This window comes from Marmota marmota, unplaced genomic scaffold (genome assembly GCF_001458135.2).
Source record: "Marmota marmota marmota unplaced genomic scaffold, marMar, whole genome shotgun sequence".
NCBI classification, from domain to species: domain Eukaryota; kingdom Metazoa; phylum Chordata; class Mammalia; order Rodentia; family Sciuridae; genus Marmota; species Marmota marmota.
This window is the reverse complement of record NW_026000221.1, coordinates 5,733,340-5,750,540: the sequence shown is the minus strand read 5'-3', so window position 1 is coordinate 5,750,540 and position 17,201 is coordinate 5,733,340. Positions and strand designations below refer to the sequence as shown.

General features: G+C 36.9%; 1 long non-coding RNA gene across 1 annotated transcript; it reads left to right on the top strand.

Moving 5' to 3' along the window:
- The first annotated feature begins 610 nt into the window (after nucleotides 1–610).
- On the top strand, nucleotides 611–15,177 carry LOC125612954. Its single transcript, XR_007343439.1, has 3 exons — nucleotides 611–1,044; nucleotides 9,006–9,011; nucleotides 15,136–15,177. It is a non-coding gene; the product is annotated as an uncharacterized LOC125612954 (long non-coding RNA).
- The last annotated feature ends 2,024 nt before the right edge of the window (nucleotides 15,178–17,201 follow it).

The following is a 17,201-nucleotide window of genomic DNA, read 5'->3' as shown; positions in this document are numbered from 1 at the left end:
GAGATGGGGCTAAATTTGGAGCCTAAAGAGAGAGACCAGGAACTGGGAAATGTCCAGGTAAGATAGGGAGATAGTACCGGGTACTCAAGTCATATGAGTGGTCCCAAAAAGAGAACCATGAGGTGCAGTCTCCCTGCAGGGACTGGTGGGTGCCACTTCTTGCATCCAGGCGCCCTGCGCCAGGACCAGTCTTCCCAGTAACCCTGGTTACCTCCACCATCCTGAGGGCAGAGACACCAGCTTACAACAGACAAACCCCACCTATTTATTGGATGAGAAGAGAAGCAGGAAAGATAGGGATCTCTAAAACTAGCAACAAACCTGGATTCTTCCTTTGAGATTTTTTTTTCTCTTTTACCCCTCTATCCTCAGACCCTGACATTCCTAACATATGTAAAACCAAGAACTTTGCATAAAATAGGATTTTGAGGTCTGAGTCATCTGAATAATATAATATAAAGGTGTTGTATCTGCCCTTTTTTTTTCCTTTTTCTTCTTTCATTTTTCTTTCCCCCTCCAAATTTTTCTATTTTAACGTCCTATATTTTTCTAAATACATGTGTGTGTTTGTTTTATGTACTCTACTGTCTTCCCACGTACTTGCCTACCCTAAATTACTTTCTATTCTCTTGCTACTAATCCTCTTCATTAGCTTTCTCTTTCACACTTCCTAAGACATATTAACTCTATAGCCTCACATCCTATCTTCTCAGCATATCGTCCTACACCCCACCCTCAGTTCATTGTCCACTGTGAGAAAGTGAAAACCTTTTTTACAAAACTACTGATTATATTTTAGATAATAATTGAATCTAACATTTCTGTACATTGAGACTAAACTGTAAACATCTTAATAACAACAAATTGTACATAGGTGGTGTATTGTGGATATTGGGATCTGTTAACATTGTTCTTCCCCACAAAGGAGAGCTCTTAGAACCCTACAAGAGCACTACAAACCTATAGGGTAAAACCAGTAACACTCCAGACCCAGAGAGCTGGGAAGAAAGACACACGAGCAACATGAAAAGACAAGGGAAGAAAGTTCCCCAAACAAATCAAGACATCACATCATTAGAATCATTGGCAGCCCCAGCAGAAGAAATGACAGAGAAGGAGTTCAGGATGTACATGATTAAAATGATCTGTGAACTCAAGGACAAGTGATTACCAAACTTTTGTAATACAGACATTATTTTAAAAAATAAAAGGAGACATAATATATGATTGTCTACTTTTATTTTTCCAAATAAGATCTGACACATTCATTTCAAATTACATAGGACAAGTTAGGACCAAGAATAAGAAAGAAGAATATAACTTTAGGATAGATGATATATTTTCAACACTGTGGATCTGATTTTGTGAAAATTTCATGAATGGGACTGCTAGTACTTTTTAATTTTTCCACAGGGGGAAAAATAGCCATGAATGAGCATTTAGGAAGTACTGTCTAAACTATAGGTGGAAACTATTATTCCACTAACCGTCTTTTAACACTAGGTATAGATTTACTACATTACATTGTAATTATTTCCCCCTCTTTTCACCTTTTTTGAATTTTTGAGTAGAGAGAATTTTTCATTATTCTCTGTATTCCACACGTCTGGTACATAATGTATGCAAAATAAATATCTGCTAACTTAATTTTAATACAAATGATTTTGTGTATAGACAGAACTCTGAGGCAGACTGGCCCCAGGACCAGAATAGACCTTAATCCAGTTTAAAAAAAAAAACAACAAAAAAAAAACATAGTTCCATTTCTTTGTGTTTTCACCATGGACAGTTCTTGCACCATTATCTGTCAAGATCCTTCTTACACAGGAACAGCATATAGGTAAAGTTCCTCTTCTCTGGGTTATAATTTCACCTCCATTATCATCATCCTTTCACTCTCGTCTTCCTCATTGTGTATCCTGAAAAGGATTTCACAGCTTGAGAATTTTATCTTCTCTTTGGGGGTCAGCTATAAATTAATGAGGATGCTTGAGGTTACACATAAAATAGACTGACTCAAACTAGATGACACAAAAGGGAATGTCTTGGTTCTTCTAACTAAAAAGTTGCTTGAGACAAACTGGATTCAGCAGCTCCCTGATGTCAGCTTGGAGGGCAATGCTTTCTATGTTGCTGCTCTGCCTCCAGCATGGTTTTCTTCCTCTTTTCTGGCTTCTCTTTTGATCCTGAGAAAGAGCTATCAGCAACTGTGCAGGCTACAGGTCTATCCCCACCTCTTACAGGAGACAAAATATAATTGTCCCTACATTCCCACAAATTCAATGCAGTTGTATTCACTTAAGTCACCTCCCCACATGTGAACAAAGGCCAGTGGAAAAAACCCACTCATTGTCTATAATCTCAGCTTCTATCTCTGAAGCCAGGGATAGAGCCAGCATTCCAGAAAACACATATACTCCCATACAGAAATCTGGGGCTGTTGGGAAAAAGGAAAGAAGCAGTAGTTGGTGGCCATAAATGTCCACTTCAGTCTACATAAGTGACAATTTTCTGAACACACAAGTATCCTAAAAAAATAACCTTAGAACCTTCACAAAAACACTTATGGGTATTTTTTTTTTAATTTTCCCTCAACTTCAAAAATGCTCTCCCAAATTTCTTGTCCCACTCCAACAAAAGGCTGCCACATTCTTCTTCTTTTTTTTTTTATTTTAACAAAGTAGAATGTAAAGATCTCTTCTAGAAATAGAGGGATGATGATAAAGGAGCTGTTTCAGGAGCTAACCCAGAAAGTAATGATTAATTATATTCTTGTGGGCTGAACTGTCCAAAATACTAGAAGGCATCATCTTTCTTCTAAAGAGGTCAGGAGATTCTTTGTCTGTGGCAGTGAGATATGAATGGAGGTTAGTCATTTGATCCTTCTACAGAAGCAATAATTCACTGCCTCCAAAGCAAGCTCTCCAAAGGAGCACATTTGAGGGACCATGGAAGACAATCCTTCTGGCTAAAATGGACCAATGCTTAGAAGATGTTTTTGTGGAAGTTTGTTTTTACCTGAAGGATTCAGATTGGCTGCCCCTCCAGACTAAGTCCCCGCTAGTGAATAGTTCAAATAGACCATCATGATCTAAGAAAAGACTGACGTTTATAATCTTAAGGGAATAGGAAGACTTAGATTTTATTTGTCCACAAATTATGGTTAACTGAGATATTAACTTTGGCTAAAATTTTAACTGCCCTGAGGCAAACACTTAACAGCAATGGCATCAGTGAATCACATCTTTGCATATTCACACCTATGGATAACTGCAAACTCCTACACCTTCCATCTCTTTGCCCAATAGAACACCAGGAAACATACTCAAGGAAAGACTTGAATCATGCTTGCCTACTGAAGCTTGTCTTTTCTTGCTGCTAGAGATTTTTCCATCACCATCTTTTCTCTCTGTCATACTTTCTAGGAATTTTCCTTATGGAGATAATTTAGTTCAGCTAATTCTTCTTCTCCACCCAGTCTCATGCTTTAGATTGTCAGTTAGATTTTCATTCCTACAAAATAAATTTGGTTATTTTTTTCTAATCCATTTGGTCTTTTTCATACTAATTTTTATTTTTTTCAGTATATTTTCTACTTATTCTTTATTTCTATAATCATTTTAAATATTCCCATTTTATAGATTTTGATTTAAAATGTTTAGATCTTGAGATCCTGGGAAGCTGACAGAGTTGGAAGCACCAGGAATCCATCTCCCCTCCTACCCAACAATTGCACAGGCAGAATCTATCTAAGGCAACTCTCGTGGAACTCTAGAGTCTGTTGAAATCTTGCGACTTTCAGGGGAAAGCAGTTAATTTTGATCAATTACAGATCTTGGCATAGTAGCAGCTACCCATCTCTCACCCCTGGCCCCATAGCAAGTTGCTGCACAGGGTCCTTTAGTACTTTATAACCACATGCAGGAGTCATGGAAGACAAATAGCATCCTGTCTACAAACATTAGGGATCTAGGCTCTGACTAATGATGGCTGAACACACAGGTACAGACAGAAGTACGCAGTCATGTTTGCTGTACTCCCTGCTTACAATTGTTATAAATCCCTCCCTGTCTGATTGAAGTGACTTTCAGGAGATTTAAAGGACTAGTGACATTTTGTCCTTCCTTTATTTTTCTCTTTTCTCCTTTTGGGAACCAGCTATTAAAAACTAGGGCAATAAAAAATGACTTGATTTTCAGATTAGAAAATGATTGTGCCTGCCCAGATGAGGATACAGACTCAGCAGAAACCTACAGAGACTTTAATTGTATATCTTAAATGGATCCTTGGCATGGAGACAATCTATATAATAAGATAAACAATTAAAACAGCATCAAGAATTTTATTTCCAAAGTTACTACATTATTAGATTCAAATGTCTAGTTTTCTACAAAAAGAAAATAACAAGCATACAAGCAACAGGGAAGTTAAACTCTTCCATAGAAAATAAGAATTGTCCCTGAGGAAGACTTGATGGTTGATCTACTAGATAAAGACTTTAAAACTGTCTTAGTTCATTTCTGTTGTTATAATAAAATTCTAGAGACTGAGTAATTTATAAATAAAAGAAGTTTACTTAACTCATGATTTTAGAGGCTGGGAAATCCAGGGCAGGCCTTTATGCTATATCATAGCATGGTGGAAGGTGAAAAGGCAAACAAGTGATTCTAAACCGTAATAGCAACTGCTTTAAAGATTCTCAGAGGAGTAAAAGTAGGTGTACAAAAACTCAAGAGAATGATATATAGATGAGCGAAATGGAAATTATGATAAAGAGATAAAAAATCTGAAACAAAACAAAGAAGAGATTCTGGAGATGCAAAACACCCTTACTGATGTTAAAAAAAAAATAGTGAACTTTAAGATAGGACAGTAGGCATTATCTTGGGAATATAAAGAAAAAAAGATTAAAGAAAAGTGAATAAATGTCAGAAAACATCAAGCATATCAACATACGCATTGAGTGCCCCAGAAGTAGAAGAGAATTGAGCAGAGAGAATAGGAAAAATATGGTTGAAAAATTCCCAAATGGTGAAAGATATGAATATGAACACTCAAGAAACAAAATCTCCAAGTAAGAAGAACTCAAAGAGAAGCACACCACCACATTATCATCACACTATTGAGAGTCAAAGACAAAGAATCTTATAGACAGCAAGAAAAAAGTGTCTCTTAACATGTAAGGAATCCTTAACAAGACAATTAGCAGGCTGATCACTAGAAACTTTGGATCCAGAAGGCAGTGGGCCAATATATTCAAAGTATTAAAAATAATACAAGAGATAGAGGGAAAAAAATAGTCTCTCAAGAATCCTATATATGGCAAAGTGTCCTTCACAATTGAAAGAAAATTTGAGACATCTTAGATAAACAAAAGCAGAAGAAATATTACAACCACACCTGGCTTGGAAGAAATGCCCAAGGAACTTCTATACATGAATCAAAAGGACACCAAAAAGAATTAAAGCATATTAAAAAATTAAGACCTCAATAAAAATAAATACCTGGACAATTACTAAAGCTTGTATTATTGTAGCAAAGGTTTATAACTTGACATTTTGTTTTCTAAAGCTTTAAGAGATTGATACTTTTAAAAAATATTAGTAACCTAAAAGCTAGTATTATTGCAGCTTTGGTTTGTAAATACACATTTTGCTTTCTACACAACATAAGAAATTAATGCATTTAAAAATTATTAGTTTATACTTTGAGACATATAATATATAAGGATTCAATTTTGTGAAAACAACAGAAAAGGGTGGAGAAAGCTGTTAAGGAGCAAAAAATTTGTATGTTATTGAAATTAAGCTAGTATAAATTCAAATTATAGTGTTTTAACTTTAGGATGTTAAATGTAATCTCCATAGTAACTGCAAAGAAAAATAGCTATAGACTATGCAAAAAAAAAAAAAAAAAAAAAAAAANAATATATATATATTAGAAGAAAATATATATATATATATATATATATTAAGGCATTAATATCCAAAATATATAGAGAACACCTATAACTAAACAACAACAACAAAGACAGCCTGATTCAGCATTCTGTAGTTTTCATTGTACAGGTTTTTTACTTCTTTCGTTGATTCCCAAGTATTTTATGGTTTTTGAGGCTATTGTAAATGAGGTAGTTTTCCTCCTTTCTCTTTCAAAGGATTTGTCAGTGATATACAGATATGCCTTTGATTTATGGGTGTTGATTTTATATCCTGCTACTTTGCTGAATTCACGTATTAGTTCTAGAAATTTTCTGATGGAATTTTTTGGATCTTCTATGTATAGAATCACACCGTCGGCAAATAGTGCTGACTTTTAGAAGAAAACATAAGTCAAAATAGAACTCAAAAATTTGAGTTCTTCTTTTTCTATCCATATTCCTTTAATTTCTTTCGTCTAATTGCTCTGGCCAGTGTTTAAAGAACTATGATTAATAAAAGTGGTGAAAGAGGACATCCCTGTCTTGTTCCAGTTTTCAGAGGGAATGCTTTCAATTTTTCTCCATTTAGAATGATGTTGGCCTGAGGCTTAGTATAGACAGCTTTTAAAATGTTGAGATAAGTACCTGTTATCCCTAGTTTTTCTAGTGTTTTGAGTATGAAGGGGCACTGTATTTTGTCAAATGCTTTTTTGCATCTAAACTACAGAATGCTAAAGAAAGAAATTAAAGAAAACCTTAGAAGATGGAAAGATCTCCCTTGTTCTTGGATAGGCAGAATTAATATTGTCAAAATGACCATACTACCAAAAGCACTATACAGAGTTAATGCAATTCCAATCAAAATCCCAATGACATTCCTCATAGAAATAGAAAAAAAAAAACAGACATGAAATTCATCTGGAATAATAAGAGACCCAGAATAGTTAAAGCAATCCTTAGCAAGAAGAGAGAAGCAGGTGGCATCACTATACCAGACCTTAAACTATACTACAGAGTATAACAAAACAGCATGGTAGTGGCACCAAAATAGACTGGTAGACTAATGGTATAGAATAGAGGACATAGAGACAAACCCACATAAATACAGTTATCTTATATTAGACAAAGTCACCAAAAACATATATTGGAGAAAAGATAGCCTCTTCAACAAATGGTGCTGGGAAAACTGGAAATCCATATGCAACAAAATGAAATTAGGCCCCTAGCTCTCACCATGCACAAAACTCAACTCAAAGTGGATCAAGGACCTAGGAATTAAACCAGAGACCCTGCACCTAATAGAAGAAAAAGTAGGCCCAAATATCCATCTTGTTGGATCAGACCCTTACTTCCTTAATAAGACTCCTATAGTGCAAGAATTAATATCAAGAATCAATAAATGGGATGGATTTAAACTAAAAACTTCTTCTCAGCAAAAGAAACAAACAGTGAAGTGAATAGACAGCCTACATCTTGGGAGAAAATTTTTACAACATGCACATCAGATAGAGAACTAATCTCTAGGATATATAAAGAACTCAAAAATCTTTTTAAAAATTTTTTTAAATAACCCAATCAATAAAGGGGCCAAGGAACTGAACAGACACTTCTCAGAAGAAAATATACAATCAATCAACAAATATATGAAAAAAAATGTTCAACATCTCTAGCAATTAGAGAAACGCAAATCAAAACTATTCTAAGATTTTATCTCACTCTAGTCAGAATGGCAGCTGTTAAGAATACAAACAACAATAAGTTTTGGCAAGGATGTGGGGAAAACAGCACACTCATACACTGCTGGTAGGACTGTAAATTGGTGCAGCCAATATGGAAAGCAGTATGGAGATTCCTTGGAAAACTGGGAATGGAACCACGATTTGATCCAGCTATCCCACTCCTCAGTCTATATCCAAAGGACTTAAAAACAGCATATTACAGGGACACAGTCACATCAATGTTTTTGCAGCACAATTCACAATAGCTAAACTGTGGAACCAACCTAGACGCTCTTCAGTAGATGAATGGATAAAGAAAATGTGGTATATATACACAATGGAATATTACTCAGCATTAAAAGAGAATAAAATCATGGCATTTGCAGATAAATGGATGGAGTTAGAGAAGATTATGCTAAGTGAAGTTAGCCAATCCCCAAAAACCAAATGCCTAATGTCTTCTCTGATATAAGGAGGATGATTCATAATGAGGATGGGAGGGGCAGCATGAGAGGAACAGATGAACTTTAGATATGGTAAAGGGGAAGGAGAGGAAGGGAGAGGGCATGGGTATAGGAAAGACAGTGGAATGAAATGGACATCATTACCCTAAGTACATGTATGAAAACATGAATGGTGTGACTCTACTTTGTGTACAACCAGAGACATGAAAAGTGGTGGTCTATTTGTGTAATATGAACAAAAAGCCTGATTTGAAAAATGGGCAAAGAACTTTAATAGACCTATTATACATTGCAAAGAAATATTTAATAGACATTAAAATATTTAATAGACAAATATTGTGAAGAATCAATATCACATGAAAAGATGCTCAGCATCACTAATCATTAGGGAAATGCAAGTGAAAACCAGAGTGATGTACCACTTCACACAAATTTGGATGACTGTTATCAAAATAACTGCACAGAACAGTGTTGGAAGAATAGAGAAAAACTGGAAGTCATGTGCACTGTTGGTGGGAGGGTTGCTGTGGCATACTTGGCTGTGGAAAACACTGTGACAGTTACTCAAAATAATTAAAAATAGAATTACCATGTTTCAATAATTCCACTTTGAAGTATATGCCAAACGAATTTTCAACATGCTCTCAGAGAGCTATTTGTATACCATGTTTAACCAGCAAAATTCACAATAGCTAAAATGTGGAAGCAATGAAAGCACCCATCACAAAGGAGTGGATAAGCAAAATGTATTATCCACATACAATGGAGCATTATTCAGCCTTAAAAAGGGAGGAAATTTTTACAAATGTTACAACATGGATGCACTTCGAGGATATTGTGCTAAGTGAAAATAAATGAAGATTTACATCGTGTTCATTGGCTGAAAGATGTGATGGTATTAAGATGTCAGTTGTTCTTCTCAAATTGATCTATTGTTTTAACGTATTAGTAATCAAAATTCTACCAGGAGGTTTTTTTTTGTTTTGTTTTGTTTACAGAAATCCTACCTTATTCTGTTTTCTGCTGCTATAACAGAATACCACAGACAAGTAAATTATAAACAAAAAAATTTATTTGGTTCATATTTTATTTGAAGTTTATTTGGAGGCTGGAAAGTCCAACACTGAGCAGCAATAACATGGTAGGAGGGAATGTGAGCATGCACGTGAGGCAGAGAGAGGAAATTGAGACTGAATTTACCCTTCTTAATAGGAACCCATTCTGGGATAACTAATCCACTTTCGTAATGGTGGCATTAATCCATCCATGAGGGTAGAAGCTTCATGATCTAATCTCTATTCAGGGTCCTTCTTTCCAATACTGATTAGAGTGGCAATTAAATTTCAAAATGAGTTTTGTAGGGGACATTCAAACCATAGCACAGTCACAAAAATACAAGTGTGTGTGATCCGCCTACATGAGGTATTTACAGTAGTCCAAATCACAGCCACAGGCAGTAGAATGGCAGTGTCTATGGGTGAGTAGAGAGGAGATGGGCAGCTCTTTTTTTTTTTTTTTTTTTTTTTGGTACTGAGGACTGAATCCAGAGGAAGCCCTTGTTTAATGGGTATAGAGTTTCAGTTTTTCAAGACAAAGAGTTATGAGGATGAATAGTGGTAATGGTTGCACCACAAACATTATGAGTGTATTTAATAACACTGGACCACACACTTAAAAATGGTTCAGATATCCTGGCATGGTGATATATGCCTGTAATCCCAGTGGCTCAGGAGGCTGAGGCAGGAGGATCTCAGTCCAAAGCCAGCCCTAGCAACAGTGAAGCCCTAAGCAACTCAGTGAGACTCTGTCTCTAGATAAAATACAAAATAGGGCTGGGGATGTGGCTCAGTGGCTGAGCGCCACTGAATTCAATCCCTGGTACTCCCCCTCAAAAAAAAGGTTTGGATATAAATTTTATGTTATGTGTATTTTTTAATATTATTTTTTAGTTGTAGTTGAACACAATACCTTTATTTTATTTTATTTATTTTTATGTGGTGCTGAGGATTGAACCCTGAGCCTCCCACATGCTAGGCGAGTACTCTACCACTGAGCCACAACCCCAGCCTCTGATATGTGTATTTTAACACAATAAAAGTTGAAAAATTTTTTTTTATTTTGGTCTTAAAATGGTCATTATTCTGTTGGTTGGATCTCCTGGGTCTCATGTAATTTGTAATTTTTAAACATGAGCTCATTGTCAAGGATGAATATTCATTGTTTGGGGCTCCTTTGTTCTCTGGTTTATAAAATTATTAGAATACAGTGATTTCAGTCCTTACTTATGCTTAGAGAGTAAAGGGTGTCAATGGCTTGGGCCATTTTTAATGCCCAAGTAGCCGACAGGATGTCAGGTTTCTCTCAAGCTGCATGTCTTAATAGTAAGCTAACGTTGGCAAGCTCAGTCCTTCCCACACCAGATTGCACACCTTACACCTGAGGTGAATTCCTCATTTGTCTTAGACACACAGCCTGAATCAGTTTTCACAAATGACCATCCTCCCTCCTGTTCTCTATTTAGTCCTCCTTTCTCTTCCATCTTAAGCTTTCTCTTAAGTTTTTTCAATGACAATTTTACTGGAGCTTGACTTTAACTCTACTTGTTATACTCTTCCTGCTCCTGCACTGTACTGACTTACTTCTCCTTCTACTTACTTACTTACCTGAGAATTATAAGGGCATCATCGGATCATCTGACTCTGATCAAAATAGGAATATACACAGAATACATGCAGAATTTAAGAAAGCTGGGTATTTCGTTACAAGGTTTGTTTAAGAATATAAGATTAAGTTTTCTTAGAAAAAAATTAATAAAAAATTGACCTACAGAAAATTAGCCTTAAATGTATCTCACAGAAAGATTGCCAAAAGCAATGATGATTGTACAATAGTTTGAATGTTAAGGGTAAAGGAGTAATATTAGAAAAACTAAAGACAGTTCATTGTTTCAACAAGACTTTTTGGGGAAAAAATTGAGGGGTCATGGAAAAGGCCCCTAATTCTTTGAGTCTGATGGCAGTTCTGTTTCCCATTAAGCAAACTCACAAGATGTATGATATATCAGCATAGTTTATACTATCTGAGCAGCGACTTTATTTCTACCCTTAGAAATGGGAAAATGATATACCCACAGCTTCACTTCTGGGGGGCAGCTTTCAAGCTTCTCTCTACTATGCAAGGCCTGGGAGAAGAAAGTAGTGGCCAAGGGAATGGCAGGAACAAAGCAGAGGTCCCCAGGCCCACTGCCCAGTCCACCAAAGGGAAGAGAGATTATGAACCTAACCCCTTCCCACAGTCGAAGGTACTGGGAGACATCCAAGGAGGAAGAGACCCAAGGATAGTCAGGGATGTATCTATTCATTTAGAAATGTTTGTTGAGATTTTTTTTTCCACATGTAAGTCATTGCCATGCTAGTCAGGGCAGAAGAAGAAAGATTTCAGATGGAGACTGTGCCCTCTAAAATTTTCTAATCTGGCATAAAAATATATGACAAAATGACAAAAGTTCCCGCATAAATCATATTGATAAAGAGTTAAAAGCATTAAGTTGGGAACACACCCCCACACACACACACCCTGGACATGATTCTATTTAAATAAATAAGACAGAAATTTATTACCTGTACTCTACCGCCTCAGGACAGGAATTCCCTGAAGAGAGTCAAATTTTCTTAAATAGTTAGAAGGAAAGCAGCAGCTTCAAATCTTTATACCTCCACACAAACAAAAGTACATCCCAATCCTTGGAGGCCACGGGACTTCTTTGCCCCAAGTCCCCGTGTGAGAGTTCACAGTATGCAAGTGCCTTGTCAAGAGAGTGGCTCCCAGGTCCTCTGCAGAGAATAGCTACAATTGGCCATTCCAGAAACATCATGGTCAGTTTCTTCTATCTAATTGGAAATAAATAAAATGCTATACATCACTTGTAAAATTCTGTAAACTTCTATTCCTGCCAGGAATCCTCAACTTCCATGGAATCTCAACCACTTGCCAGCAAGATTCAGCCTTGACTCCTTCCCTACACAGCTGTGAGCTCCTGGACAGGGCAAACTGCCTGCAGACTGAATGGCAGGTTCGCCTAGGCGATCCCTAAATCCTGCCTAGTCCTGGGTTTTATGAGATTTGGTGATTCTTAAATTGCCAATTGTTTTCTTTTTTCATGCTGCTCATTTAGTGACACTCTTCAAATAAGCTAATTTCAGTACAATTGTGGGGCTACTAGAGCAGATTTAAACAGGAATTTACTACAGACTTGCTCTCCTCTGCTTTCGATGTTTATAGCCTCTGCCCTGCCCTTTATGAGTGGGCTAAATGAGTATCATTCCTCTCCTTTAATCATCACATAGGAAGTCTTCTAATCCAAGTGCAAAATGGTGGCTCCTCAGAGGCGACAACATGCAATTAGAAGTCTGCAGTTTTGCATATTCCAAGTAAGCAATTTAAAATGTCAAATAGTGAGCAGTTTCTTTGTGCTCCATAAAAGACTCCCCCTGATTCCCCCAGACAACCCATTTGCAGAATTGCTAGTAAATCAACATAATTTGTTTTCCCTGAGACTTTGTTCTGCTAGGGAAACCTCCTTCAAAACTGCTGAAGCTGCTGCAATTATATAAAATTATTGCATCTCACAATAAGAAACATCCCTATAATTGGCCATGCAAATAAGCGACAATAATACATATATAATTTAGACACAGAGGATTATCTTTGAAAGGCAGCTTGACTGTTGTTCCCAAGTTAGTTTAATTTCATCAGTGTTTCCTTTGCTTCATAAAACCCCTGAATTCTCCAACTCAGCAGATATTAGTTTCCCCAGAGATACCCACTTTTCTTGAGTGAATTCAAATATTTAGTATATAGTGCATGTCAAATATTTGCAGTATTTGAATGCAAATATACCATCATATTGTGATGTCTATGACTGGAGAATGGAAAATAATTAGTCTTCATTTTGAAGCAGCTGACAGGCAGATTTTTTTCCCAAAGAGCTAACAGAATGCCTGCAAGCAAGTCAATAATATCTAATTCCCCATACCTGACACCACCAAAGAAAATGGATCAGAGCCCAAGGCAGGGCCCTTTGTTATGTGCTTTCCCTGAGAGACAGCTGCCCCAAGGCAGCAGAACACTCACCCTTATGCTAGGTTAGTAAACAGATATGGATACAGCCTTGGTCAAAGAATGTCCTTGAAATTTAAATGACAGTTAATTCTGGTGGCAAATGAAAGCAAGAAACCTGGGCAAAAAGCATAGCTTTTCCATTAACAAACTCTCTGATCACTGTCTAGTCGATTTGCTTCTGTAATACCCCATTTCCTCAAGTACAACATGAAGGAATTGAGTTACATGAGCTCTATGCTATCCTTTTACCAGAAAATATTATGAATCTAGCTATGATGAATGCTTGCTGTTACACAAAAGGTTGCTATCAAGGGAGCGATGGCAGGAATGTATGTGCCCTGATGACTGACAGGTCAGGTCAAGGTTGAATCCAGTTTTAAGATATTAGCTCTTTGAGCCTGTATAAGCTACTAGTTCTTTGAACCTTCATCTCAATATCTATAAAATAGATTTTGTGGAGAATTAAATGTTTACCTTATGTATAGTTATTTAAAATCTCAGTTCATTCCCTAGAATAATTACAAAAACCCTAAGCAAATTGTGAATATGATTTCCCAAAGCCCATCCTTCCTGCATTTAAAATTTTTCTTTACATTTACATTTTTTTCCTATGTGCTGCTTCCTTTTTCCAAAGATGATAACCAGGACACACTAAGATAAGGGAGATGAAGTATACGCATGGTGTTTACATGCTAATAACCAGAACAGGGGATAAATGCACAATATCTAGATTCAGACAGATCTGGGTTCAAATCCTGCTTCCATCTTTTACATGTAAGAAATCGGCAAGGTAGGTCATTTCTTTATAAAATGGGGGTGATTTAATCTATCTGTATAGAGTTACTATAAGGATGAAATGAGATGGTCATTTCATGCTTGGTATGTTAGGCACCAGCAAGTATCTAATAGACAATGGTTCTGGTTATCATTTATTCCCTCATCCTCTTAATAGCTCAAATTTAACATGTAAAAATAAAAATCTTCTATCTTTAGATCTTGAGTCATGCTTCCTTCTAGTGCCTAAGTGATCTGTAAAAATCCATTGCAGACTTTCCAGTCTACCTTTTGCAATTTCACCTTGTTCCTCTGAGTCCTACATTGACTCTCTTCCAGGTTTCTGCTAAAGTAAAAGCAGTCCCCAGCACTAGCCACCTAAGATTCTATCCCTGAATTTCTGGCATAACTGGTTCCTTCTCCTTCATTCCTCCATCCATCTAAGCAAGCCACCGTCTTTGCACACCTCTTATTTGCCAGTCTTAGTTCAGAGCTGAAAATACAAAAATAGCATAGGCTGCCTTAAAGCAGATAATTGCAGAATGGATAGAAGGGACAGATTGGAGAAACATAAGGAGGCAACATTAATAAGACGTGGGGATTGATGGATGTGGCAGATTGAAATGAAGTTCCCTCCCTTTAACCCACCCAAAGTACTAGAAATTTTTGTATGACTATGCTTTTGTCTGTACTTTCTCCTCTGCTAAGCAATACTACAAGGTTGATTATTCAATATCATAATACTAACATAATGGATAAAAATTTCATCTAACCTCTGGAAGTTCAAACATATATTTTTCTTGGAAACAAATTTTCTACTAGCTGAAAGCTGCAGCAACTGACTCAGGGAAAGGAAAGTTCAAGTGCTTTGACCATGTATCTGCTTAGTAATTTGGCTTTGGACTTTTGAAACCTTTAAGAATGATTTGTCATCTCAAAATCATAAGGGCATTTTGAGGGCCAGGGCTTTACTGATAAAAAATACAAAACAAAACACTTGAGTGTGCTTTAACTCTGCAAAGGACAGCAAATGCTACATAATGAGTCAGTAAGTAACTAAGTTTTAAATTGCTCTGCAAAGATAATGTGAAAAAATGATGACTATGAGGTGACCTGTATATTGCTTCCTCACAAACAGGATCAGAAGAGGCTTGGGGCCCTGGAGCCTGGGAAAGTGGACATGGGAAAGGGAACTCTCCTTTTGGAGGATCAGTGCCCTCCATCAACACACAATACAGAGTCAAGAGTCAAAGAGTCAGTAGAGGCCAGATGCTGCACTTAGTCTGGAAGCAACAAAGTACTCTTGTTTGCTTCCTTTTCCTACAGTGTCACCCACCTCTCCTACTCCTCCTTATTGTCCCAAAACTTAGTAAAGTCTATTTTTAAATATCGTGTGTCCATTGGTTGGGGAACGTTGAAGGAAGAGTTGTATGGGACACAGGGTTTTTCAGTCGTCTCTCTAGCTATTTATTCTCACTCTTTTGATGACTCTTCCTCCAATTCTTCCTAACCTTTAACTTTTAGTTTTTCCAGGTTCATCTTGAACCATCTTTTCTTCTTATATTTGAAGTAATCCCAACCTGTTCTGTGGTTCTAATGACTACCTATAAATCAAGGAATTCTACTCTATAATTCTAGTTCACCCATCTATTTGGATTTCCATAAAATATGTCTAAATTACTTGGCAACATTTCCATTTAGACATCTAACAGCAACCCCTACTATACCAGTCTCAGAATAAATATATATGATCCTTTGGTCCCCTACTGCTCACTCCTACACCTAACAAAGTTGTTTTTTGTGCTTCCTATATATCCTAGCTCAGGAGTTGCTCTTGCAGAAACCCTAAGGTTTCTTCAAGAGACACCTTCTCTCCTTAACCTTCCACATACAATCAGTCACTCACATTGTCAAATCTATTTCCTAGATTTCACAAATACATCTATTTCTCTTCACTTTTGTTGCTCTTTCTTTATTAGTCAGCTTTTTGTCACTATAATGAAATGCTTGGGAAGCTAACTTCATAAAATTAAGAGGTTAAATTAGCTTACTAGTTTGGAAGCTGAAAGTTCAAACAGCATAGCATAGCACAGGCTCTGGTGAAGGCCCCCTGGTGGAAGGTGGGAGCTTCTGTGAGGAATGATCACATGGTGAGACAGGAAGCAGAGAGAGAGAGAGAGGAGCCATGCTTGCTACTTTGATGAACACCCTCTCACAAAAACTAAGAAGCTGCACAGGAACTCCTTAATCCCCTTCAAAGGCACATCTCCCAATGACACAAGGTCCTCCCAATAGGCTCCACCTCTTAATGGTTCCACCATCTCCCAATAATGGCATCCTGGGAACCAAGCATTTAATACATAGACCCTGGGGGGGGACACTCAAACTCTATTCAAACCTAGCACCTTTCTTTTTCCCAGTCACTATCACCTCTCTTTTTAGTTTATGAAAAATATCCTAACAGGTCTCTAAGACCTATTATTTTCTTCTCCAATAAATTCCTCATGTGACAGAGTAATAGCTTAAAACACAAAATTCCCAAAGTTACTTCCTTGCTTAATTCTTCAGTGGATTTCTATTAAATTTTGTACAGAAGATTCAAAATGTTCAACATTGCCTGCAAGACCTGGTGCTGCTTGATCTGGCTTCAGCCACTCTTCAGCATGAGTCCTTACTCCTCCTTCTTCCTACAGTGCAGTCACATGGTCATTGTGCAGTCGTTCAAATGCGTCAGGCTCTTTCTCACCTCACAGACTCCACATAGGCAGTTCCCTCTGCTTGAAATATTTTCCACATATTCCTTGCCTGGCTACCCTCACTCTTATTTAATGTCGTAGCTTAAATAAATGTCTATTTCTCAGAGATGCAGCTCTTGATCCCTGTACTAGGTGTGGTGAAGATAATAGCACCCACCATATTCCACGTTTCCCCAATGTTTTCCAAACCTTTCTTGCCAAAGAATGGGATTTTGCTTCACCAACAAGGTGTAATAATACCAGTTTCATACAAAGTAGCACAACTAAGTAGGGAATCTCTCTCTTTTGTTTTGTTTTGTTTTTCATGTAGCTGAAAACAAAGAACTTCATAATGGTAGAGTTATAAGACTATAATGTGAGTAAGAAATAAATTTTTGTTGCATTAAGTCACTGAAACTTTGGGACGTACATGTTTTTTTTTCATCAGAACATAGTTTATCCCATCTGA